Source organism: Schistocerca nitens, chromosome 4, assembly GCF_023898315.1.
Source record: "Schistocerca nitens isolate TAMUIC-IGC-003100 chromosome 4, iqSchNite1.1, whole genome shotgun sequence".
NCBI lineage: Eukaryota > Metazoa > Arthropoda > Insecta > Orthoptera > Acrididae > Schistocerca > Schistocerca nitens.
The window spans coordinates 971,167,231-971,191,140 of NC_064617.1; the positions used below are offsets into that span (position 1 = coordinate 971,167,231).

The following is a 23,910-nucleotide window of genomic DNA, read 5'->3' on the forward strand; positions in this document are numbered from 1 at the left end:
ACAAAATTCAAACGCGGCAACCCCTCAGCGCCGCTACCATTGCTGCACGAGAGACATTCGCTAACGATATAGTGCACAGGATTGATGACGGCGATATGCATGTGGGCAGCATTTGGTTTACTGACGAAGCTTATTTTTACCTGGACGGCTTCGTCAATAAACAGAACTGGCGCATATGGGGAACCGAAAAGCCCCATGTTGCAGTCCCATCGTCCCTGCATCCTCAAAAAGTACTGGTCTGGGCCGCCATTTCTTCCAAAGGAATCATTGGCCCATTTTTCAGATCCGAAACGATTACTGCATCACGCTATCTGGACATTCTTCGTGAATTTGTGGCGGTACAAACTGCCTTAGACGACACTGCGAACACCTCGTGGTTTATGCAAGATGGTGCCCGGCCACATCGCACGGCCGACGTCTTTAATTTCCTGAATGAATATTTCGATGATCGTGTGATTGCGTTGGGCTATCCGAAACATACAGGAGGCGGCGTGGATTGGCCTCCCTATTCGCCAGACATGAACCCCTGTAACTTCTTTCTGTGGGGACACTTGAAAGACCAGGTGTACCGCCACAATCCAGAAACAATTGAACAGCTGAAGCAGTACATCTCATCTGCATGTGAAGCCATTCCGCCAGACACGTTGTCAAAGGTTTCGGGTAATTTCATTCAGAGACTACGCCATATTATTGCTACGCATGGTGGATATGTGGAAAATATCGTACTATAGAGTTTCTCAGACCGCAGCGCCATCTGTTGTTGAAAATTGTAACTACTGTAAATTCGAAAGTTTGTCCGCCTGCAAATGTACTGTTGTCCCAAGCATATTGCAACAAACGGTGTATTTCTATCGCTGCTCGTTAAGTTTTTATTGCCGTTTCAAATATACCGGTCATTTTTGAAACACCCTGTACATACGAATAATACACGAATACAACCAGTGGCTGCAAGGACTGCTACTAAATTACAGAAGGAGCATGGAAAAATAGGATCGAACGCCAGTGAGATCGTCAAAGTGCATACTGGAAGCAACTAGCTAACGGCAAAGCATTGAAATGGCGTAAAAGGCTCCTGAGGGGAATGAACCAGCAACACATCCCTACGGGATCAGTGTTACAATGCTGGTCCGTCTTACCAAACTTGTGGCATAAATACCTAAAGCGACGGCAGTAGCTGCTGGAGACTCTGAGCTCAATGCTCAAGTGGCGACACCGTCATAGATGACGGCAAGGATCAAGTCGTCAGTCGATCTTACTCTTTGACCGTCTAACTGTGTGTGCTCTACTCAGACTGTCAGTCAGAAGTGGACTCTTCGCTCTCCTAGCAGTAAGTGTACTCCGTCTGATACTCCCTGAAACTCAGGTGTTTCTGTCAGAACAGGAATCTCGCTGACCAATTCTGGGTGACATTGCGAGTTCCAATCAGTAAAACTCAAGTGAGAAAGTTAAGCAATGCCCTACCCCTTCGGATTTTCGGTATATATTACCATTAGTGCCTGGGAGTGGGGTAGAGGGCAGAAAATATCTCCCACTCCATGGTACAATTTCGAAACACACCTGAGAGAAGCTCGACACGTAGGCACAGATGAGAAAGAGTGTGATCTATGGAAAATAGCAGTAAGAACCAATCAGATCACAAAACATTAAACTCCATCTGAGGAGACCTCAGAAGGCCCAGTAGTACCTATCGACCGCCATGTCACAATCATCTGATAGGGGTCGCTGGATGAGGATATGGAAGGGCTGTGGTGATTAACCCGCTCTCCCAGCCTCTGTTGGCGTTCGTGACTGGAGCAGCTATTTCTCAAACAGCTAACTCCTCAATTGGCCTCACAAGAATTGAGTGCACCCCATTTGCCACGTGCTTGGCAGACCAGGATGGTCACCCATCCAAGTGCTAGCCTAGCCCAATAGCACTTAACTTCGGTGATCTGATGGGAATCGATGTTACCGGTGTGGCAAGGCGGTTGGCCAGTCAGAATGCTGGACTTTGAAATTTAAACTGAATGTCATTTTTGGGGTACGGGTCCTGAGACGAATGGCTGTTCACAAACCACAATCCGGAGAGCGACAAGCAACTAGAGATTCCTTACCTTTCTGAAGGATCCTACAAGCAATATGGCTATTTTTGGGCAGACAGGGCCATCCCGTCTACTGTCCGGAGATTGTGAGCGTGGAAACGCGAATGCCACTCTGGCTACCGAAAGCTGTAACTTTGCCTTCGCTCTTACAAGGATGAGGCTCCTGGCTGTTAAGGAAAAGACCTCACTCTTTCAAATTAGCGTGAATGCTTCAAAGTCAACGGTCCTCCACCAAAATAGAAAGAAGGGAAAAGAACACAACAGAATGGACAACTACTCGTGGTTTTGAATCTTGATTGCAGTTATTTTACAGCGTCAAAGATCGACAACTTGATCAAGGGAACGAGCGTAAAGTATTCATAAATGTGTTGTGTGAGAGTTTCAGAGAAAACTGGCCACGTAACAGTGTTGTAGCGTGAGCTTCAGAAAGGTCTTCGCACCAAGTGAGATGTATGCTGGCCAGTCACCAATGTACGAGGGTGAGTCAAATGAGAACCTTAAACTTTTTTTAAATATTATATTTTGTGCAGAAGTGGTACAAAGCTGTATCACTTTTCAACATAATCTCCTCCACGCTCAATACAAGTCCTCCAGCGCTTACAAAGTGCATAAATTCCTTTAGAAAAAAATTCTTTTGGTAGTCCGCGCAACCACTCATGCACCACGTGGCATACCTCTTCATCAGAACGGAACTTCTATCCTCCCATTGCGTCTTTGAGTGGTCCAAACACATGGAAATCACTTGCGGCAAGGTCTGGTGAGTATGGTGGATGAGGAAGACACTCAAAATGCAGGTCTGTGATTGTTGCAACTGTTGTACGGGCAGTGTGGGGCCTTGCATTGTCATGTTGCAAAAGGACACCTGCTGACAGCAATCCACGTCGCTTTGATTTGATTGCAGGCCGCAGATGATATTTTAGGAGATATGTGTATGATGCACCGGTGACAGTGGTCCCTCTATACATGTAATGCTCCAAAATGACGCCTTTTTCGTCCCAAAAGGGTGTCAGCATAACCTTCCCTGCCGATGGTTCTGTTCGAAACTTCTTTGATTTCGGTGATGAGGAATGGCTCCATTCCCTGCTCGCTTCTTCGTTTCCGGTTGGTGGAAGTGAACCCAGGTTTCGTCCCCAGTAACGATTCTTGCAAGGAAGGCATCACCTTCTCGTTCAAAGAGCCGAGGAAGTTCTTCACAAGCATCGACACGTCGTTCTCTCATTTCAGGAGTCAGCTGCCGTGGCACCCATCCTGCAGACACTTTGTGAAACTGGAGCACATCGTGCACAATGTGGTGTGCTGACCCATGACTAATCTGAAACGTCTTCGTTGATCCATTATGGATCATGAGACGACGGCTGGCATGAACTTCTTGATGCAATAATTTACCAACAGTCGTATGTATTGCAGAAATTTATTTTCTTTCATGAACTTCTATGTGCTACCAGTTTCGGCATTACATTGATGACATCTTCAGGCCCCACACGTCATAGTCGTAAAATCGCTATACACGGAAGGAGCCATATAACTGGATCCGTGAATGAATCGTCCTGCAACAGCTCTTAGTGACCAGGCGACACAGACTGTTTAGTTCGCAAGTTTGCGAGGACGGGCAGTAGCTCGTGATGACAGTGATGAGAATTTCGGTCGACCAAAAAGGTTGAAAACGCCTGAAAACATCGAGTAGACACTTGCTGTGTTCCAAACCAGCCTCAGGAAATTGATCAGGCGAGCTGCACAACAGATAGGAATCAACAGACACTGCAAGAAATTGTTGTTGAATACCTGCATCTCTTCCCATAGAAAATTCAAACCCACCGACCATTACGCCCCAGAGCCATGGAACAACGGTTGTGTTTCGCCAACAGTCCACAGGATTGACGAACAGGACTCCGAGGCGAATATCGTATGGTTTAGCGACGAAGCCCAATTTCATTTGGATTGGTTCGTCAACAAGCAAAGACGGCGCATTTGGGGGACTGAGAACCCGCATTTCGGGATCGAGAAATCTCTTCACCTTCAACAGGCGACTGTTTCGTGTGCAGTGTCCAGTCACGGAATAATCAGTGCGTTATTCCTTGATGGCTCGGTGACTACCGAACGGTACATGAAGGTTTTGGAAGATGATTTCATCCTCATTATCCAAAGCGACACTAATTTCGACAACATGTGATTCATGCTCGACCTCATCGAGGCAGGAGAGTGTTTGATGTCCGGGAGGAGCAGTTTAGGCTCTGGGGTACCCAGAGGGCACTTGCATGGCCCTCGATTGGCCGCCATATTCTCCGGATCTGAACACATGCGACTCTTTTTTTTTGTGGGACTATAATAAAGACAAGGTGTACAGCTATAACCCCAAAACCATTTCTGAGCTGAAAATAGCCATTCAGGAGGTCACCGACAACACCGATGATCCGACACTTTAGCGGGCCCTGCAGAACTTCGCTATTCGTCTCCGCCACATCATCGCCATGGATTGCAGGCAAATCGAGCACGTCATAACCTAAACCCGAATCCGTTTAGTGAGGTTTACATGTTGAATAAAGTGTGTGCACGCCATAGTTTGTACATAATTTACTTCCTTCTCTCTATAGTTCAATAATTATCACGCTCTACTTCCATGATACCAAAGTGCGAATTATTATCTCTTACTATATATTCATCCGTAATGAAGTCAGCACACCATTACGATCCTTCGTAATCGATGTGTACGTTCAATTCTATAACCCCTCACGTAAGTCAAGTGAATCAGTTACGGTCTAAATTGATCTGGTTGCTTCTTTATCCGATCTGCTGCGACTTATTCAATTTCATGAAGCTGCCTATGATCAATAATTCAGAGTCTCGCTACTAGAATCGCATTAGGTCGTGTAGCCCATAAGGAAGTGTAACATTAATACCCAGGGAACTTTCGCTTTAGAGGCGTCGAGGTTCTCGCGAAACCCCTGTTAGGAGAATTTAGAAATCTGGTATTCGAGGAAGATTATACTTCTTGTTTACTGCTAACATTATATGCCTTGTCTAGGGACCATGAGGACAATGTCAGAACGAATAGAGCACATATGGAAGAATATACAGGGTGTTTCAAAAATGACCGGTATATTTGAAACAGCAATAAAAACTAAACGAGCAGCGATGGAAATACACCGTTTGTTGCAATATGCTTGGGACAACAGTACATTTTCAGGCTGACAAACTTTCGAAATTACAGTAGTTACAATTTTCAACAACAGATGGCGCTGCGGTCTGGGAAACTCTATAGTACGATATTTTCCACATATCCACCATGCGTACCAATAATATGGCGTAGTCTCTGAATGAAATTACCCGAAACCTTTGACAACGTGTCTGGCGGAATGGCTTCACATGCAGATGAGATGTACTGCTTCAGCTGTTCAATTGTTTCTGGATTCTGGCGGTACACCTGGTCTTTCAAGTGTCCCCACAGAAAGAAGTCACAGGGGTTCATGTCTGGCGAATAGGGAGGCCAATCCACGCCGCCTCCTGTATGTTTCGGATAGCCCAAAGCAATCACACGATCATAGAAATATTCATTCAGGAAATTAAAGACGTCGGCCGTGCGATGTGGCCGGGCACCATCTTGCATAAACCACGAGGTGTTCGCAGTGTCGTCTAAGGCAGTTTGTACCGCCACAAATTCACGAAGAATGTCCAGATATCGTGATGCAGTAATCGTTTCGGATCTGAAAAATGGGCCAATGATTCCTTTGGAAGACATGGCGGCCCAGACCAGTACTTTTTGAGGATGCAGGGACGATGGGACTGCAACATGGGGCTTTTCGGTTCCCCATATGCGCGAGTTCTGTTTATTGACGAAGCCGTCCAGGTAAAAATAAGCTTCGTCAGTAAACCAAATGCTGCCCACATGCATATCGCCGTCATCAATCCTGTGCACTATATCGTTACGCGAATGTCTCTCGTGCAGCAATGGTAGCGGCGCTGAGGGGTTGCCGCGTTGGAATTTTGTATGGATAGAGGTGTAAACTCTGGCGCATGAGACGATACGTGGACGTTGGCGTCATTTGGACCGCAGCTGCAACGCGGCGAACGGAAACCCGAGGCCGCTGTTGGATCACCTGCTGCACTAGCTGCGCGTTGCCCTCTGTGGTTGCCAGCACGTTCATCCGTCACGTTCCCAGTCCGTTGAAATTTTTCAAACAGATCCTTTATTGTATCGCTTTTCGGTCCTTTGGTTACATTAAACCTCCGTTGAAAACTTCGTCTTGTTGCAACAACACTGTGTTCTAGGCGGTGGAATTCCAACACCAGAAAAATCCTCTGTTCTAAGGAATAAACCATGTTGTCTACAGCACACTTGCACGTTGTGAACAGCACACGCTTACAGCAGAAAGACGACGTACAGAATGGCGCACCCACAGACTGCGTTGTCTTCTATATCTTTCACACCACTTGCAGCGCCATCTGTTGTTGAAAATTGTAACTACTGTAATTTCGAAAGTTTGTCCGCCTGAAAATGTACTGTTGTCCCAAGCATATTGTAACAAACGGTGTATTTCTATCGCTGCTCGTTTAGTTTTTATTGCCGTTTCAAATATACCGGTCTTTTTGAAACACCCTGTAGATAGTCATTTTTCACTTCACTCAGAGAATGTGAAAGGACAGGAAATCGCTAATATTGACCCGAATCATTATGTCAAAATTATACAGATTGTAGAACATTCCGAACTCAGTACTTTGAGAATTAATGGTCGAAAATAAATATTTCGTTCTTCCTTGACGTAAACGAGTGAGGCTGACCGTTGTGGCCGAGCGGTTCTAGGCGCTTCAGCCCGGAACCGTGCTGCTGCTATAGTCGCAGGTTCGAACCCTAACTCGGGCATGGATGTGTGTGATGTCCTTAGGTTGGTTAGGTTTAAGTCGTTCTAGGTCTAGGGGACTGATGACCTCATATGTTAAGTCGAATAGTGTTTGGAGCCATGCGAACCATTTTGAAACGAGTCAGACCTACGCCTTACAGCACTACCATAATAAGCTCACAGTAGTTGCTCGAAGTAGTGACTGAGTTGAAAAAATAATTTGGCCCAACTGCTTGTACACACTGTTTACACAGTTACTGTCCCACCAGGATCGTCCACTCCGTATGCGAGAAGCGTGCACTGGTCACACCAGCTGACGGGTTGCCGCCATCTGCGATTGCAGCCGCTGATGTTAATATTTATTTATTTATTTATTTTATTTATTGCCAAATTATAGCCCTGTTACCTCATGTTTAAAACAGGTCGTACATCTTACAATTTTCGTTTTTCATCAGTTTTCTCTTCTTTTGTTTTATCTACAACATTTACAAAAAATGATACTTTTCTAAATAACAATAATTTAAGATTGAAATACAAATAAAATTTTGTTGTTTTTTAAGACGAATATAAAAAGAAGATAGCATAGATGAGAGATTTGTTAGTACCATCACCGAATGTGAATACCTCGGAATGGTTTCTTCGAGCCGTTGACCGCCAGTCACACAGACACACTCAAACACACACACAAATGGTTATTAGTAGACAAATAATGTTGCTTATCCTATTTATTACTAATCCTATGTATTAATACTTTAGGTGCCCATCCAAGTACAGCATTTGGTGTTTTCCTGGCTAGATTGGCAGCACTTTTGTTTATTTACTGTCACATCTCAGCTTCCTCCTCATTGTCACTAATTTCGCTGTCACTGTGGGTATCGCTGTCCATCTTCTGGAGATTGCTGTTACGCTGCACATAGGCATGTCTGCAATGTCGTGTCCGCATATACTCTTCATGTGTTGTTTTTGAAATAATGTTTGTCAGTGCGTTTAATTGTGCCATTGTTCTTCGTCTCGTATTGCTGTGTATATATCGATATCTGTACGTGTGTAATTTAAGTGTAGTGTATGTCTATTGTTCGCGTATTGCCCGCAGAAAAAGACAGTGTGTTCTGGGGAACCTTCTTCCCCGCATGTGCATGTAGGTGTCTGCCTCAGACTCACGCGGTTTAAATGCGTGGAATAAGGTCCGTGTCCGGTTAAGAAATGTACCATACCGCGGCTGGGATCGATATGTCTCATTCTCAACCGCTCCCTTATGTCAGGGGGGAAGTCGTGCAGTCTACATCCCTTATCACTTACATCCCACTCACCTTGCCATGTATCCAAACGCCACCTTATAAGGTGACGTATCGTCTGTATGGGCACACCGGTCTGTATGTTAATATGGGAGAAGTACGAACTGAGATACACTCCTGGAAATTGAAATAAGAACACCGTGAATTCATTGTCCCAGGAAGGGGAAACTTTATTGACACATTCCTGGGGTCAGATACATCACATGATCACACTCACAGAACCACAGGCACATAGACACAGGCAACAGAGCATGCACAATGTCGGCACTAGTACAGTGTATATCCACCTTTCGCAGCAATGCAGGCTGCTATTCTCCCATGGAGACGATCGTAGAGATGCTGGATGTAGTCCTGTGGAACGGCTTGCCATGCCATTTCCACCTGGCGCCTCAGTTGGACCAGCGTTCGTGCTGGACGTGCAGACCGCGTGAGACGACGCTTCATCCAGGCCCAAACATGCTCAATGGGGGACAGATCCGGAGATCTTGCTGGCCAGGGTAGTTGACTTACACCTTCTAGAGCACGTTGGGTGGCACGGGATACATGCGGACGTGCATTGTCCTGTTGGAACAGCAAGTTCCCTTGCCGGTCTAGGAATGGTAGAACGATGGGTTCGATGACGGTTTGGATGTACCGTGCACTATTCAGTGTCCCCTCGACGATCACCAGTGGTGTACGGCCAGTGTAGGAGATCGCTCCCCACACCATGATGCCGGGTGTTGGCCCTGTGTGCCTCGGTCGTATGCAGTCCTGATTGTGGCGCTCACCTGCACGGCGCCAAACACGCATACGACCATCATTGGCACCAAGGCAGAAGCGACTCTCATCGCTGAAGACGACACGTCTCCATTCGTCCCTCCATTCACGCCTGTCGCGACACCACTGGAGGCGGGCTGCACGATGTTGGGGCGTGAGCGGAAGACGGCCTAACGGTGTGCGGGACCGTAGCCCAGCTTCATGGAGACGGTTGCGAATGGTCCTCGCCGATACCCCAGGAGCAACAGTGTCCCTAATTTGCTGGGAAGTGGCGGTGCGGTCCCCTACGGCACTGCGTAGGAACCTACGGTCTTGGCGTGCATCCGTGCGTCGCTGCGGTCCGGTCCCAGGTCGACGGGCACGTGCACCTTCCGCCGACCACTGGCGACAACATCGATGTACTGTGGAGACCTCACGCCCCACGTGTTGAGCAATTCGGCGGTACGTCCACCCGGCCTCCCGCATGGCCACTATACGCCCTCGCTCAAAGTCCGTCAACTGCACATACGGTTCACGTCCACGCTGTCGCGGCATGCTACCAGTGTTAAATACTGCGATGGAGCTCCGTATGCCACGGCAAACTGGCTGACACTGACGGCGGCGGTGCACAAATGCTGCGCAGCTAGCGCCATTCGACGGCCAACACCGCGGTTCCTGGTGTGTCCGCTGTGCCGTGCGTGTGATCATTGCTTGTACAGCCCTCTCGCAGTGTCCGGAGCAAGTATGATGGGTCTGACACACCGGTGTCAATGTGCTCTTTTTTCCATTTCCAGGAGTGTGTATGCCAAAAGAGGCAGGGAACCCTCCCTAAGGCGACACGTGAAGGGAGACGAGCATTCTTTGGATACTTCCGTGATGCTCTCGGAAATCTGTGACGTGGGACTGGTCGCCCGTCGCCATCTCATGGGAACATAGAGAAGTAAGATCCTAGCGCGTGAAACTCTGTTGTTTTGAACAGATAGTTCCGTCGCCGCCAGTCATAGGTGGCCCGAACCTGTGATGACCGATTTCCGACCAGTGATGATGAACTTTGCATATTCGCATCTCACCTCTGCACAGTTAGCACTGGCAGTGCTATATCTCTGGTAGGACTTGAATTTTTAGCGCAGTACCGCTGGGCCACCTCCGTCCATTTTGTGTAGCTGCTTAAGCTCAAAGACAGAAAACTTCCAACTATTGAACTTCGTTGTTGGTGCCTTATTATTTCCCTTCTTACAAAGATTTTTTCAACTAGCCGGCTACAGTACGGATGTCCGTACCATAGGACCCACAGCCACCTCACATTTCAGAGCTGACCTTACAACAAATAGGTGCTGACCGCTTGCAACGCCAAAAGGTGACGCACTGACCTTTCGGTCACAACACGATGCTTATTGATGAATCGTCTCCCACACGATCCAATACCAGCTCCTCAAATGCTACTGTGCGAACACTTCTCCGTTGAGGGTTTCGGCTATCTTTCTGTAGCTTCAACTACCCAGTTTCTCCTAAGTTTCTCTTATTATTATTATTATTATTATTATTATTGGCGGATTTTCCCTAAAAGGAAATCGTTAAGCTTATGACTTTGAAGGCTTGTTCTTCTTGTCCTTCCAGTACTCCTTCATTCTCTTGGAGAGGGCCTCTTTTCTCTCCTCAGACCATTCTTGTTTGGTCCGCTGTTTTAGCGCTTCTGACTTTACTTCCCAATTGTCTATGTGTTTTCGGAAGGTGCTTCTGTCTGTGGTGTTTGTGGTGCCAATTGCTTGTAGGTCTTTTCGGACTCCTTCCATCCAGGGTGTCGAGACTTTAAGTGTCTTGATGTGTTCTAGAATTTTCTTGGTGAGTCTTGTTTCAGGGAGTCTATCTAAATGTCCGTAGAATTTAAGGCGCCTTTTTCTCATATCGTTCTCGATGTTCGAATATGCTTCTACTGTTGAGTTCTTCTGTAGTCTGTAGCCATCTGGTGTGGGTCTTCCTCCTAAAATTTTCCTCATGATTTTGCGTTCTTCTTTTTTGATTTCTTCAATTTTGATTTTCCTGTTGAGTGCTAGTGTTTCGCTGGCATACAGTACGGCGGGTTTGATCACTGTGTTATAGTGTCTGATCTTGGTGTTTCTGGAAATGCATTGTTTGTTGTAGACGTTTCGTACCATGCCTAGTGATTTCCGTGTCTTCTGTTGTCTGTCTTCGTAAGCCAGTTTCTCTGTTCCGGTCGGTTCGATGATTTCGCCTAGGTATCTGAAGTGTGTGACCCCTTTAATTTTGCCGTACTTGGTTGTGATGTCGTCGCCTTCTCTTGTTAGGACTTGCGTTTTTTCAAAAGAGATTTGTAGGCCGACTTTCTCGGCGCATTCTTTCAGGATTTCGATCTGTGTTTTTGCTGATGTTGGGTCATAGGTCAGTATCGCTAGGTCGTCTGCGAATGCTAGGTAAGGGATTTCCAGTCTTTTCCTTCCTAATGTGACTGGTCTCCAGGTGTTTTGTCTCCTGACTTCAGCTTCCCATTCGCTCATTACTTTGTCCAGGACGATTTTGAACAATAGCGGGGATAGTCCATCTCCTTGTCTTAGGCCAGTGTGGATTTCAAAGGGGTCCGAGATTTCGCCCATGAATTTGACTTTGGATTTTGTATTGGTTAGTGTCTGTTCGATTAGTCTTCGGGTCTTTTGGTCTAGGCCTTTTTCTCTGAGGATTTGGATGAGGGACTTTCTGTCGATCGAGTCGTAAGCCTTTTTGAAGTCGACGAAAGTGCAGATGATTTTTTTGGGGCTTGTCATGTGGGATTTTATGATTGATTTCAGGTTGAAGATTTGTTCGGGGCAGGCTCTGTTGGGTCTGAAACCCGCTTGGTATTCCGAGATGGCGGGTTCCAGTTGTCCTTGCGTTCTGGTGAGAAGGCAGGTTGATAGAATTTTGTAGATGACCGGTAGCAGGGAAATTCCTCTATAATTGTTTGTGTCTGTCCTGTCACCTTTCTTGTGCAGCGGGTGAATGAGTGCGGTCTTGCAGTCGTCAGGTATGATTTCGGTTGTCCAGGTGTTCTGTATGATTTGTGTGATTTCGTTTAGCGAGTTTGGTCCTAGGTTCTTCAGCAGTTCTGCCGTTATTCCGTCTTCACCGGCTGCCTTGTTGTTTTTCAGTTTCTTTATGCAGTGGAGGATTTCTTCTTTAGTTGGTGATGGTGAGTCTTCCGGTGCGTTGGCCGGTTCTCGGGGTTCGAAGGTTGAGTTAGGTTCCGGGCAATTTAGTAATTTTGAAAAGTACTTCGCGAGCTCTTCACAGTTTTCTTTGTTGGTAAGTGCCAGTTTTCCGTCTTCTTTTCTGAAGCAGAGGTTCTGTGGTGAGTATCCTTTGACTTGGTTGGCGAACGTCCTGTAGAAATCCCGTGTGTTGAAATTTCTGAAGTCTTCTTCGATGGAGTTTAGCTGATCGTTTATGTATTTGCGTTTCTCTTGTCTTATTGTTTTCGATGTTTGTCTTCGAATTTCATAGAAGTTGTCCTGTGTTTCTTGTGTTTTGTTGCTGTTGTAGTTTGTGAAAGCTGTTATTATTATTATTATTATTATTATTATTATTATTATTAAGCATAGCCATGCTACCGTTAATGTGTGAAATAATTAATAATTAAACTTAATGTAAATAAATGTGACTGGTAGCAGAAAAATACAAATAATTAAGCACGACAATGATTTCAATAATAAAACGCCGCACCAGTTACATTTTTTCATACACAGTACGGCGTGTTTCAGGTTTATTCGCATTGCTACTATTAACATTAGTATTGTATGTCATGTCTGTAAGTGTGTTGCTCTTCTTCTGTTGTCCTGCAGCCATATTTTTTCTGGTTTCAAGGTTTTTTGCCCAATGGAAGCGGCAGAGTAACTTAAAAATAAAGAAATGCAGCTGCCAAGCAAAGAAAGCAGGACAACACGTAGACAACGTATACGAGGGTTGACTAAAAAGTAATGCCTCCACCTTCGTAACTCTTCAACGGTTGGCAGCATTGGTATGCGGCACGTACTGGCTTGTTCCGTAACCTCTTCACTACAGCTCCTGTTGGCGGGGAGCCTTAGCACTGACCGAGCGAGATGGCGCAGTGGCTAATTGTGTTGATGTGAGTACTGTGCGTCGTTGGGCGAGCAAGTTTAAAGATGCTGAGGCGGGATTATCTCACCTGAATGACAGAGTTGGACGTCCTGTGACAGCAACCACCGAGTTTCACAAGCAAAACGTTGACAGATTGATTCAGGACGAGCGTCGTATCATTCAGCGAGAAACTGCAAGCACAATCGTCATTTCACAAGAACGTGTGGGTCATACAGGGTGTTTCAAATATGACCGGTATATTTGAAACGGCAATAAAAACTAACGAGCAGCGATAGAAATACACCGTTTGTTGCACTATGCTTGGGACAACAGTACATTTTCAGGCAGACAAACTTTCGAAATTACAGTAGTTACAATTTTTAACAACAGATGGCGCTGCGGTCTGGGAAACTCTATAGTACGATATTTTCCACATATCCACCATGCGTAGCAATAATATGGCGTATTCTCTGAACGAAATTACCCGAAACCTTTGACAACGTGTCTGGCGGAATGGCTTCACATGCAGATGAGATGTACTGCTTCAGCTGTTCAATTGTTTCTGGATTCTGGCGGTACACCTGGTCTTTCAAGTGTCACCACAGAAAGAAGTCACAGGGGTTCATGTCTGGCGAATAGGGAGGCCAATCCACGCCGCCTCCTGTATGTTTCGGATAGCTCAAAGCAATCACACGATCATCGAAATATTCATTCAGGAAATTAAAGACGTCGGCCGTGCGATGTGGCCGGGCACCATCTTGCATAAACCACGAGGTGTTCGCAGTGTCGTCTAAGGCAGTTTGTACCGCCACAAATTCACGAAGAATGTCCAGATAGCGTGATGCAGTAATCGTTTCGGATCTGAAAAATGGGCCAATGATTCCTTTGGAAGAAATGGCGGCCCAGACCAGTACTTTTTGAGGATGCAGGGACGATGGGACTGCAACATGGGGCTTTTCGGTTCCCCATATGCGCCAGTTCTGTTTATTGACGAAGCCGTCCAGGTAAAAATAAGCTTCGTCAGTAAACCAAATGCTGCCCACATGCATATCGCCGTCATCAATCCTGTGCACTATATCGTTAGCGAATGTCTCTCGTGCAGCAACGGTAGCGGCGCTGAGGGGTTGCCGCGTTTGCATTTTGTACGGATAGAGGTGTAAACTCTGGCGCATGAGACGATACGTGGACGTTGGCGTCATTTGGACCGCAGCTGCAACACGGCGAACGGAAACCCGAGGCCGCTGTCGGATCACCTGCTGCACTAGCTGCGCGTTGCCCTCTGTGGTTGCCGTACGCGGTCGCCCTACCTTTCCAGCACGTTCATCCGTCACGTTCCCAGTCCGTTAAAATTTTTCAAACAGATCCTTTATTGTATCGCTTTTCGGTCCTTTGGTTACATTAAACCTCCGTTGAAAACTTCGTCTTGTTGCAACAACACCGTGTTCTAGGCGGTGGAATTCCAACACCAGAAAAATCCTCTGTTCTAATGAATAAACCATGTTGTCTACAGCACACTTGCACGTTGTGAACAGCACACGCTTACAGCAGAAAGACGACGTACAGAATGGCGCACCCACAGACTGCGTTGTCTTCTATATCTTTCACATCACTTGCAGCGCCATCTGTTGTTGAAAATTGTAACTACTGTAATTTCGAAAGTTTGTCTGCCTGAAAATGTACTGTTGTCCCAAGCATATTGCAACAAACGGTGTATTTCTATCGCTGCTCGTTTAGTTTTTATTGCCGTTTCAAATATACCGGTCATTTTTGAAACACCCTGTATTATTGCAGCACGACAGTGCCAAACCACACACTTGACGTGCCACCACAGTAGAACTTCAGAGACTGAATCTCACCACCGTACGGCATCCTACATACAGACCAGATTTAGTACCGTCTGACTTTCATCTGTTCCAGATAATGAAAGACGATCTGCGGGGACATCGTCGTGCTTCTGATGAAGACGCTGAGACAACTGTGACACTGTGGTTGCGGAAACAGAGTGTCGACTTCTTACGCGACGGCTTCAGAAAACTTGTTCATCGTTGGCAGAAATGTATCCAATTGGCTGGAGATTACGTGGAAAAGTGAATATTGGTAATTAAAGATCACATTCTAAGAATTATTTATGCGTTTGATTTATTAAAATATTCCCACTCAAACCTAATTGACGAAGGTGGAGGCATTAGTTTTCATTCAACCATCGTACAATGTGAATGGTAGCAATGCGAATAAATTCCTGAAACACTTTGTGTTATATATCAAAAACCGTAGGTGATGACAAAGGTGACACTGAACGGGGCGCATCTGAAATCGGCGGAAAGTTTCACAAGTACCTGGGTAGTATTATACAGCGAAATAGAGGAAATAACCGAGAGAGTAAAGAAGTCCCCCGGAAAAATAATGGTGTGGTCTACTGAACGTATTACGTGCCAGTTCTGTTGTACTCTTGAGGCATCTGGATTATGAAGGAGAGAAGAAGAAAGTAAAATGCGAGCAAGTGAAATGAAGTTTTTGAGATGTCAGATAGATGGAAGAAAGATGGAAGAGATATGAGTGTCGTAGACAAAGGCGCTAAGGTTGGTTAATTATTTCTTGACTTCCGGAATGCATAGTATACAGTTCTGCAATGTCGCTTAGTCAACAGAATACGAACTTACTGTGTATGGGACCACAATTGCCACTGGACACAGGACTTCCTAATGCTTAGAGCTCAATACGTTATTCTTAACGGGATGAAATCGACTGATGTACAGATAATTTCTGAAGTACGCCAGCGAGTATTGTTGAGCAATCACTGTTTATAATATTCACTGCTACAAAAAAATGCAACACTATCAAGGACAAGGTCTTTTATTGACAAGTGAGGTAACAGGTAGTTTATCATTCTCTGAGTGTATGACGATTTGGTAACAAATGAAACACACACAGACCGCATCTCGTGGTCGTGCGGTAGCGTTCTCGCTTCCCACGCCCGGGTTCCCGGGTTCGATTCCCGGCGGGGTCAGGGATTTTCTCTGCCTCGTGATGGCTGGGTGTTGTGTGATGTCCTTAGGTTAGTTAGGTTTAAGTAGTTCTAAGTTCTAGGGGACTGATGACCATAGCTGTTAAGTCCCACAGTGCTCAGAGCCATTTTTGAATTTGAAACACACACAACACAGTAAAGGGTACACATACGTACAGTTGCATCAGTACACAGTGTGCCCCCCCCCCCTCTCCAACCCCCCCCCCCCCCCCCCCAAGGCAGCAGCACAGTCGTGTCTGTCCCAAGCGTCATGCGCCTGTTGTTGCAATTCGGCAGTGGTTCTTGCAGGCCCTGGAGAAGCGGTAAGTTCCCGCGTCATCATGCCCCATAAGTGTTCAATTGACGAGAGATCTGGTGGTCTTGCTGGCCAGAAAAGTTGATGTACACCACGAAGAACACGTTGCGCCGCAGCAGCTGTTTGTGGACGTGCATTGTCTTGCTGAAAAAGCGCACCAGTTTCCTGTCGAAAAAATGGCAATAATACGGGGCTAACAGCCTGTGAAATACAGCGGGCACTGGTTGCTTTATATTGCAGGAACACCGAAAGTGACCGCAAGTTGTAACTGATGACTTCCCACACCATGAAGTCTTGGACGGGATATGTGTGTCGTGGGCGAACGCACTACGGAACAGGCAGCTCAGCACGTGTCGCCTTACACGTGCAGGTTCACCACACGCTTACAGGCAGAACCAACTCTCATCACTGAAACAACTCCTTTCACAACGCCAAAGTCGCAGTGGTCCCTGGTGACACTGCAGATGCCACATGTGCCCGGACTTCATCCTTGGATGAAGTTCAGTGCTGCTCGCAACATGAGTCGATTTTCACCTGCGTCTATACAACGCGGACGTCCAGAACTGGTCTACAGGTGTGTGGTATGTTCCACAGACCAATGTTGGAAGCAACGACACATCACCGATACATTGTACCTAACATGTACAGCAGTCCGTCAATACATCCATGCACTATCCCGCAGGCCCTGCGATCCCTGTTCATATTACTAAAGTTGTAGCAACAGAGTACGTACTCGTAAATGAGGTATAGTTGCACCCAAGAAAGCACTGTTGGTCTCTAAACTCAGCACATCACTGCCTGAAGAGCCAAAACAGAGGGTGCACATACAGGAGGTCTCTTGAGCGCCATCTGATTGCTGATGACAGTGGCAACTACCATTACAACCTCTCAAGTACACCCATATTATACCATGGCGCATCTGAACACAGACCTTGAGGGTGTTGCATTTACATCTAGCAATGTATATACCATACTCGTAAATAATCTGCTGGATAACGACAGAAGATCTATGAGGCTTTTTGCAGGCGATGGTGATATATATAGGAAGGTTTCAAGGTTGTGAAAAATGCAGAAAAACCTGCAGAGAATGGACCATTTGTGTAGGGGGGGGTTAAAAATAAATGAGACATATTGCGTGTAAATAATGAAAATATCCAGTACTGCTAGATTACGCTATCGGCAAAACATCACTGAGGACAGTAACGACCGTAAAATATCTAGAAGAAAGCGTCCAGGGAGACTCAAAGTGGAGTGACGACATGGAACAAACAGTAGAAATAGCGTATGCGAGGCTGAGATTCATTGGAAAAATCTTTAGGAAATTTAATTCATCCAGAAAAGAAGTCGCTTACAAAACAATTGTTCGACCAATTTTTCAGTACTGTTTCCCCGTCTGGGAACATTACTAAGAAGGATTATGGAAGAAGTCCAAAGAAGAGGGGCACTTTCCGTCACGGGAGCGTTTAGCAAGCGCAAAAGCTTCAGTGGCAGCCGCGTAGGTTGATGAAGGTCTGAGATACATTTTACATCCTCCCTCTCTTGACGATTGTTCTTCATGAATGGAACGGAAGAGGAGGAAAGCGATAGTGGCACTAGAGGTATTCTACGCTACACATCGTGAAGTCGGTTGCAGAGTACATCGTAGATGTACAGCTTGTTATGGAGATAGGACATAAGGAACCCTTGAAGACGAGATTAAAGGAAAATGTTTCAACTCGGATGAGTGTATAAAGAGAACGAATGAGATGAGGATGCCTAGAAGGATGCACGAAATGAGGGCCAAAAGACACAGGGGAAGGTTAAGGGAAAAATGGCTAAAAGAAGAGCAAGAAAGCTTCCGCAAGACTCGAGAAGATGGAGAGGCTTGTGTTTCAAGCAGTCAGTGGCAGTGCCGAGAAACGGTGGTGGTGGTGGTAGTAGTAGTGGTAGAAGAAGAAGAGGAGGTAGGTCCGCTGTTGTTTTCTATCTACATAAATGATCTTTTGGATAGGGTGGATAGCAATGTGCGGCTGTTTGCTGATGATGCTGTGGTGTACGGGAAGGTGTCGTCGTTGAGTGACTGTAGGAGGATACAAGATGACTTGGACAGGATTTGTGATTGGTGTAAAGAATGGCAGCTAACTCTAAATGTAGATAAATGTAAATTAATGCAGATGAATAGGAAAAAGAATCCTGTAATGTTTGAATACTCCATTAGCAGTGTAGCGCTTGACCCAGTCACGTCGATTAAATATTTGGACGTAACATTGCAGAGCGATATGAAGTGGGACAAGCATGTAATGGCAGTTGTGGGGAAGGCGGATAGTCGTCTTCGGTTCATTGGTAGAATTTTGGGAAGATGTGGTTCATCTGTAAAGGAGACCGCTTATAAAACACTAATACGACCTATTCTTGAGTACTGATCGAGCATTTGGGATCCCTATCAGGTCGGATTGACGGAGGACATACAAGCAATTCAGAGCCGGGCTGCTAGATTTGTTACTGCTAGGTTTGATCATCACGCGAGTGTTACGAAAATGCTTCAGGAACTCGGGTGGGAGTCTCTAGAGGAAAGGAGGCGTTCTTTTCGTGAATCGCTACTGAGGAAATTTATAGAACCAGCATTTGAGGCTGACTGCAGTACAATTTGTAAGTAGGCTGTTTAGGTTTTTTATTGGTAACGCCACCTCAGTATGAAAATCACTGGCTGTGCCGTGTGCAGTCTGTGGCTGCTTTGCATTGTTGTAATACTCGCCATTGTAGTGTTAGGCAGCTGGCTGCGAACAGCGCGTAGCGTTGCGCAGTTGGAGGTGAGCCGCCAGCAGTGGTGGATGTGGGGAGAGAGATGGCGGAGTTTTGTAATTTGTCATGAACTGCTATATATATGATGATATCAAGGTAAATACATTGTTTGTTCTCTATTAATATCTTTCATTTGCTAACTATCCCTATCAGTAGTTAGTGCCTTCCATAGTTTGTATCTTTTATTTAGCTGGGACTAGTGGCGCTCGCTGTATTGCAGTAGCTTGAGCAGCGAAGATTTTTGTGAGGTAAGTGATTTGTGAAAGGTATAGTTTAATGTTAGTCAGGGCCATTCTTTTGTATGGATTTTTGAAAGTCAGATTGCGTTGCGCTATAAATATTGTGTGTCAGTTTAAGCGCAGTCATTGTATAAATTTTTCTAAGGGGACGTTTCATATGTCGACCCTTAGCCGAGGATACCTCACTGGAATCTTCTGATTTTTTCTTGTAGTTTGTGTAATTAGTGTAGATTTTGTTTATTGCTAGCGCGTAATTGTAGAGAAAATCTCCTTTGTAGTTGCAGTCTTTCATTGTTGTACAGTAAAACATTTGTGGCATGCATGTAGATTTGCACCAAGTATTTCGCAGCTGCGCTTGCAATTAACTACATATTATTTTCAGTGCTTTGTTAATGTGTTCTCCTATTTTTGATCTTCAAATTGAGTTTTTCTGTGTTGTCGTGTGAAACACTGTGACAATAATGGCGTGTGAAAAACGTAACACTAGGCTCCAAAGTAAATTGAGAAATGACAGCGAAGACGAAAGCAGTGTGTTAGCGCCGCGGAGTAATGAATTAACTAATGTTAAAAGTAGTAATTTGGTAATTGCGCATAGGGAAATGGAGCGGGTTGCAAACAATGGTGTAGACAGCGAAACAATTAGAGAAGAGGGAAGCATTATCGATCGATCAGTCGGCGACAGCTCGCCTCAGGAATCCGAAATGACAGGACACAATTTCGCAAATACTGTAGATTCAGGTTCTGGGTCATCACCGTTTTCTTAAATGAGTCAAGACACATTTTCTGCTTGTCAAAATGTGAATGTTGCCGGTGAAACTGCACTGCCAAAAAGCATAGAGAAACAGATTCCAGACACTAATACATTATTATTGCAATTAATGCAACAAATGGAACAAAATCAGAGACAAATTGAACAAAATCAGAGACAAATACAGCAACAGTTAGACAGAATGGTACAAAATCTTCAAAAGTTAGACACAATGAAAGAAAATCTTCAAAAGTTAGACTCAGTGGAACATAAGCTTGAACAAACACGTGAGGATTTAACTAATGAGTTACATCACATTGAATCGAAATGTCAAAAAGTCTGTAATGACGTAAAAACACAAATTTGTGAGCATTTCCAACCAATTTTTTCGCGGCATGAAAATGCACTACAGAATCACGAAGCAGCCATAAAAGAACTGCAAACTACTGTTCATGAAAATCATGAGACCTTGCAAGCTAAATTTGACTCAGTTGCATCTACCGATTCGGTTACGCAACTTGCAAAAACCCAGGAAAACTTAAAGGAGCACAACAATTACAGGTCACATCCGTCACATTTCCGAGATGAAAGAAATAATAACTGGACACGACAAGGCTATTCTTATAACGTAAATCGTGACCAAAACAGACACCACCCATATGACAACCTCTGGCAGAGTAATACACTCCTGGAAATGGAAAAAAGAACACATTGACACCGGTGTGTCAGACCCACCATACTTGCTCCGTACACTGCGAGAGGGCTGTACAAGCAATGATCACACACACGGCACAGCGGACACACTAGGAACCGCGGTGTTGGCCGTCGAATGGCGCTAGCTGCGCAGCATTTGTGCACCGCCGCCGTCAGTGTCAGCCAGTTTGCCGTGGCATACGCAGCTCCATCGCAGTCTTTAACACTGGTAGCATGCCGCGACAGCGTGGACGTGAACCGTATGTGCAGTTGACGGACTTTGAGCGAGGGCGTATAGTGGGCATGCGGGAGGCCGGGTGGACGTACCGCCGAATTGCTCAACACGTGGGGCGTGAGGTCTCCACAGTACATCGATGTTGTCGCCAGTGGTCGGCGGAAGGTGCACGTGCCCATCGACCTGGGACCGGACCGCAGCGACGCACGGATGCACGCCAAGACCGTAGGATCCTACGCAGTGCCGTAGGGGACCGCACCGCCACTTCCCAGCAAATTAGGGACACTGTTGCTCCTGGGGTATCGGCGAGGACCATTCGCAACCGTCTCCATGAATCTGGGCTACGGTCCCGCACACCGTTAGGCCGTCTTCCGCTCACGCCCCAACATCGTGCAGCCTGCTTCCAGTGGTGTCGCGACAGGCGTGAATGGAGGGACGAATGGAGACGTGTCGTCTTCAGCGATGAGAGTCGCTTCTGCCTTGGTGCCAATGATGGTCGTATGCGTGTTTGGCGCCGTGCAGGTGAGCGCCACAATCAGGACTGCATACGACCGAGGCACACAGGGCCAACACCCGGCATCATGGTGTGGGGAGCGATCTCCTACACTGGCCGTACACCACTGGTGATCGTCGAGGGGACACTGAATAGTGCACGGTACATCCAAACCGTCATCGAACCCATCGTTCTACCATTCCTAGACCGGCAAGGGAACTTGCTGTTCCAACAGGACAATGCACGTCCGCATGTATCCCGTGCCACACAACGTGCTCTAGAAGGTGTAAGTCAACTACCCTGGCCAGCAAGATCTCCGGATCTGTCCCCCATTGAGCATGTTTGGGACTGGATGAAGCGTCGTCTCACGCGGTCTGCACGTCCAGCACGAACGCTGGTCCAACTGAGGCGCCAGGTGGAAATGGCATGGCAAGCCGTTCCACAGGACTACATCCAGCATCTCTACGATCGTCTCCATGGGAGAATAGCAGCCTGCATTGCTGCGAATGGTGGATATACACTGTACTAGTGCCGACATTGTGCATGCTCTGTTGCCTGTGTCTACGTGCCTGTGGTTCTGTCAGTGTGATCATGTGATGTATCTGACCCCAGGAATGTGTCAATAAAGTTTCCCCTTCCTGGGACAATGAATTTCCAGGAGTGTAGTTAAACCTAACTAACCTAAGGCAATCACACACATCCACGCCCGAGGCAGGATTCGAACCTGCGACCGTAGCGGTCTCGCGGTTCCAGACTGCAGCGCCTAGAACCGCACGGCCACTTCGGCCGGCATATACTCTTAAATAATCTGCTGGATAACGACAAAAGATCTATGAGGCTTTTTGCAGGCGATGATGATATATATAGCAAGGTCTCAAGGTTGTGAGAAAACACAGAAACACCTGCAGAGGATGGATGATTTGTGTAGGGGGTTAAATTGAATGAATGAGACATATTGCGCCTAAATAATGAAAATATCCAGTAGTGCTCGATTACGCTATTGGCAAAACATCACTGAGGACAGTAACAACCGTAAAATATCTATAAGGAAACGTACAGGGAGACTCAATGTCGAGTGACGACATGGAACAAACAGTAGAAATAGCAGATGCGAGGCTGAGATTCATTGGAAAAATCTTTAGGAAGTATAATTCATCCACGAAAGAAGTCGCTGACGAAACAATTTTTCGACCGATTCTTTAGTACTGTTCCCCCGTCTGGGAACCTTGCTAAGAAGTATTAAAGGAGATAGTCCAACGAAGAGCGGCACTTTTCGTCACAGGATCGTTTAGTGAGCGCAAAAGCTTCAGTGGCAGCCGCGTAGGTTGATGAAGAGCTGGGATACACTTTAGATCCTCCCATACACTTCCCTTGAAATGATCATGTGCATGACGAAATTAGAGCTCATACGAAATTTCAGCGACGATTGTTCTTCATGAATGGAACGGAAGAGGAGGAAAGCGGTAGTGGCACTAGAGGTATTCTACGCTACACATCGTGAAGTCGGTTGCAGAGTACAGCATAAATGTACAGCTTGTTATGGAGATAGAACATAAGGAACCATCGAAGACGAGATTAAAGGAAAAAGTTTCAACTGGGATGACTGTATAAAGAGAACGAATGAGACGACGATGCCTAGAAAGATGCACGAAATGAGGATGAAAACACACAGGGGAAGGGCTAGGGAAAAATGGCTAAAAGAAGAGGAAGAAAGCATCCGGAAGACTCGAGAAGATGGGGAGGCTTGTGTTTCAAGCAGTCAGTGGCAGTGCCGAGAATCGGTGGTGGTAGCGATAGTAGTAGTAGTAGTAGTAGTAGTAGTAGAACAAAAAGAAGAAGAAGAAGAAGAAGAAGAAGAGGAGGAGGTAGGTCCGCTGTTGTTTTCTATCTACAGAAATGATCTTTTGTATAGGGTGGATAGCAATGTGCGGCTGTTTGCTGATGATGCTGTGGTGTACGACTTGGACAGGATTTGTGACTGGTCTAAAGAATGGCAGCTAACTCTAAATATAGATAAATGTAAATTAATGCAGATGAGTAGGAAAAAGAATCCCGTATGTTTGAATACTCCATTAGTAGTGTAGCGCTTGACACAGTCACGTCGATTAAATATTTGGGCGTAACATTGCAGAGCGATATGAAGTGGGACAAGCATGTGATGGCAGTTGTGGGGAAGGCGGATAGTCGTCTTCGGTTCATTGGTAGAATTTTGGGAAGATGTGGTTCATCTGTAAAAGAGACCGCTTATAAAACACTAATACGACCTATTCTTGAGTACTGCTCGAGCATTTGGGATCCCTATCAGGTCGGATTGAGGGGGGACATAGAAGCAATTCAGAGGCGGGCTGCTAGATTTGTTACTGGTA

General features: G+C 46.0%; 1 protein-coding gene across 1 annotated transcript in view; it reads right to left on the reverse strand.

Moving 5' to 3' along the window:
- Positions 1-23,910, reverse strand: part of LOC126252732 (proton channel OtopLc-like) — a 318,240-nt gene that overhangs the window by 64,722 nt on the left and 229,608 nt on the right. The window lies entirely within an intron of this gene.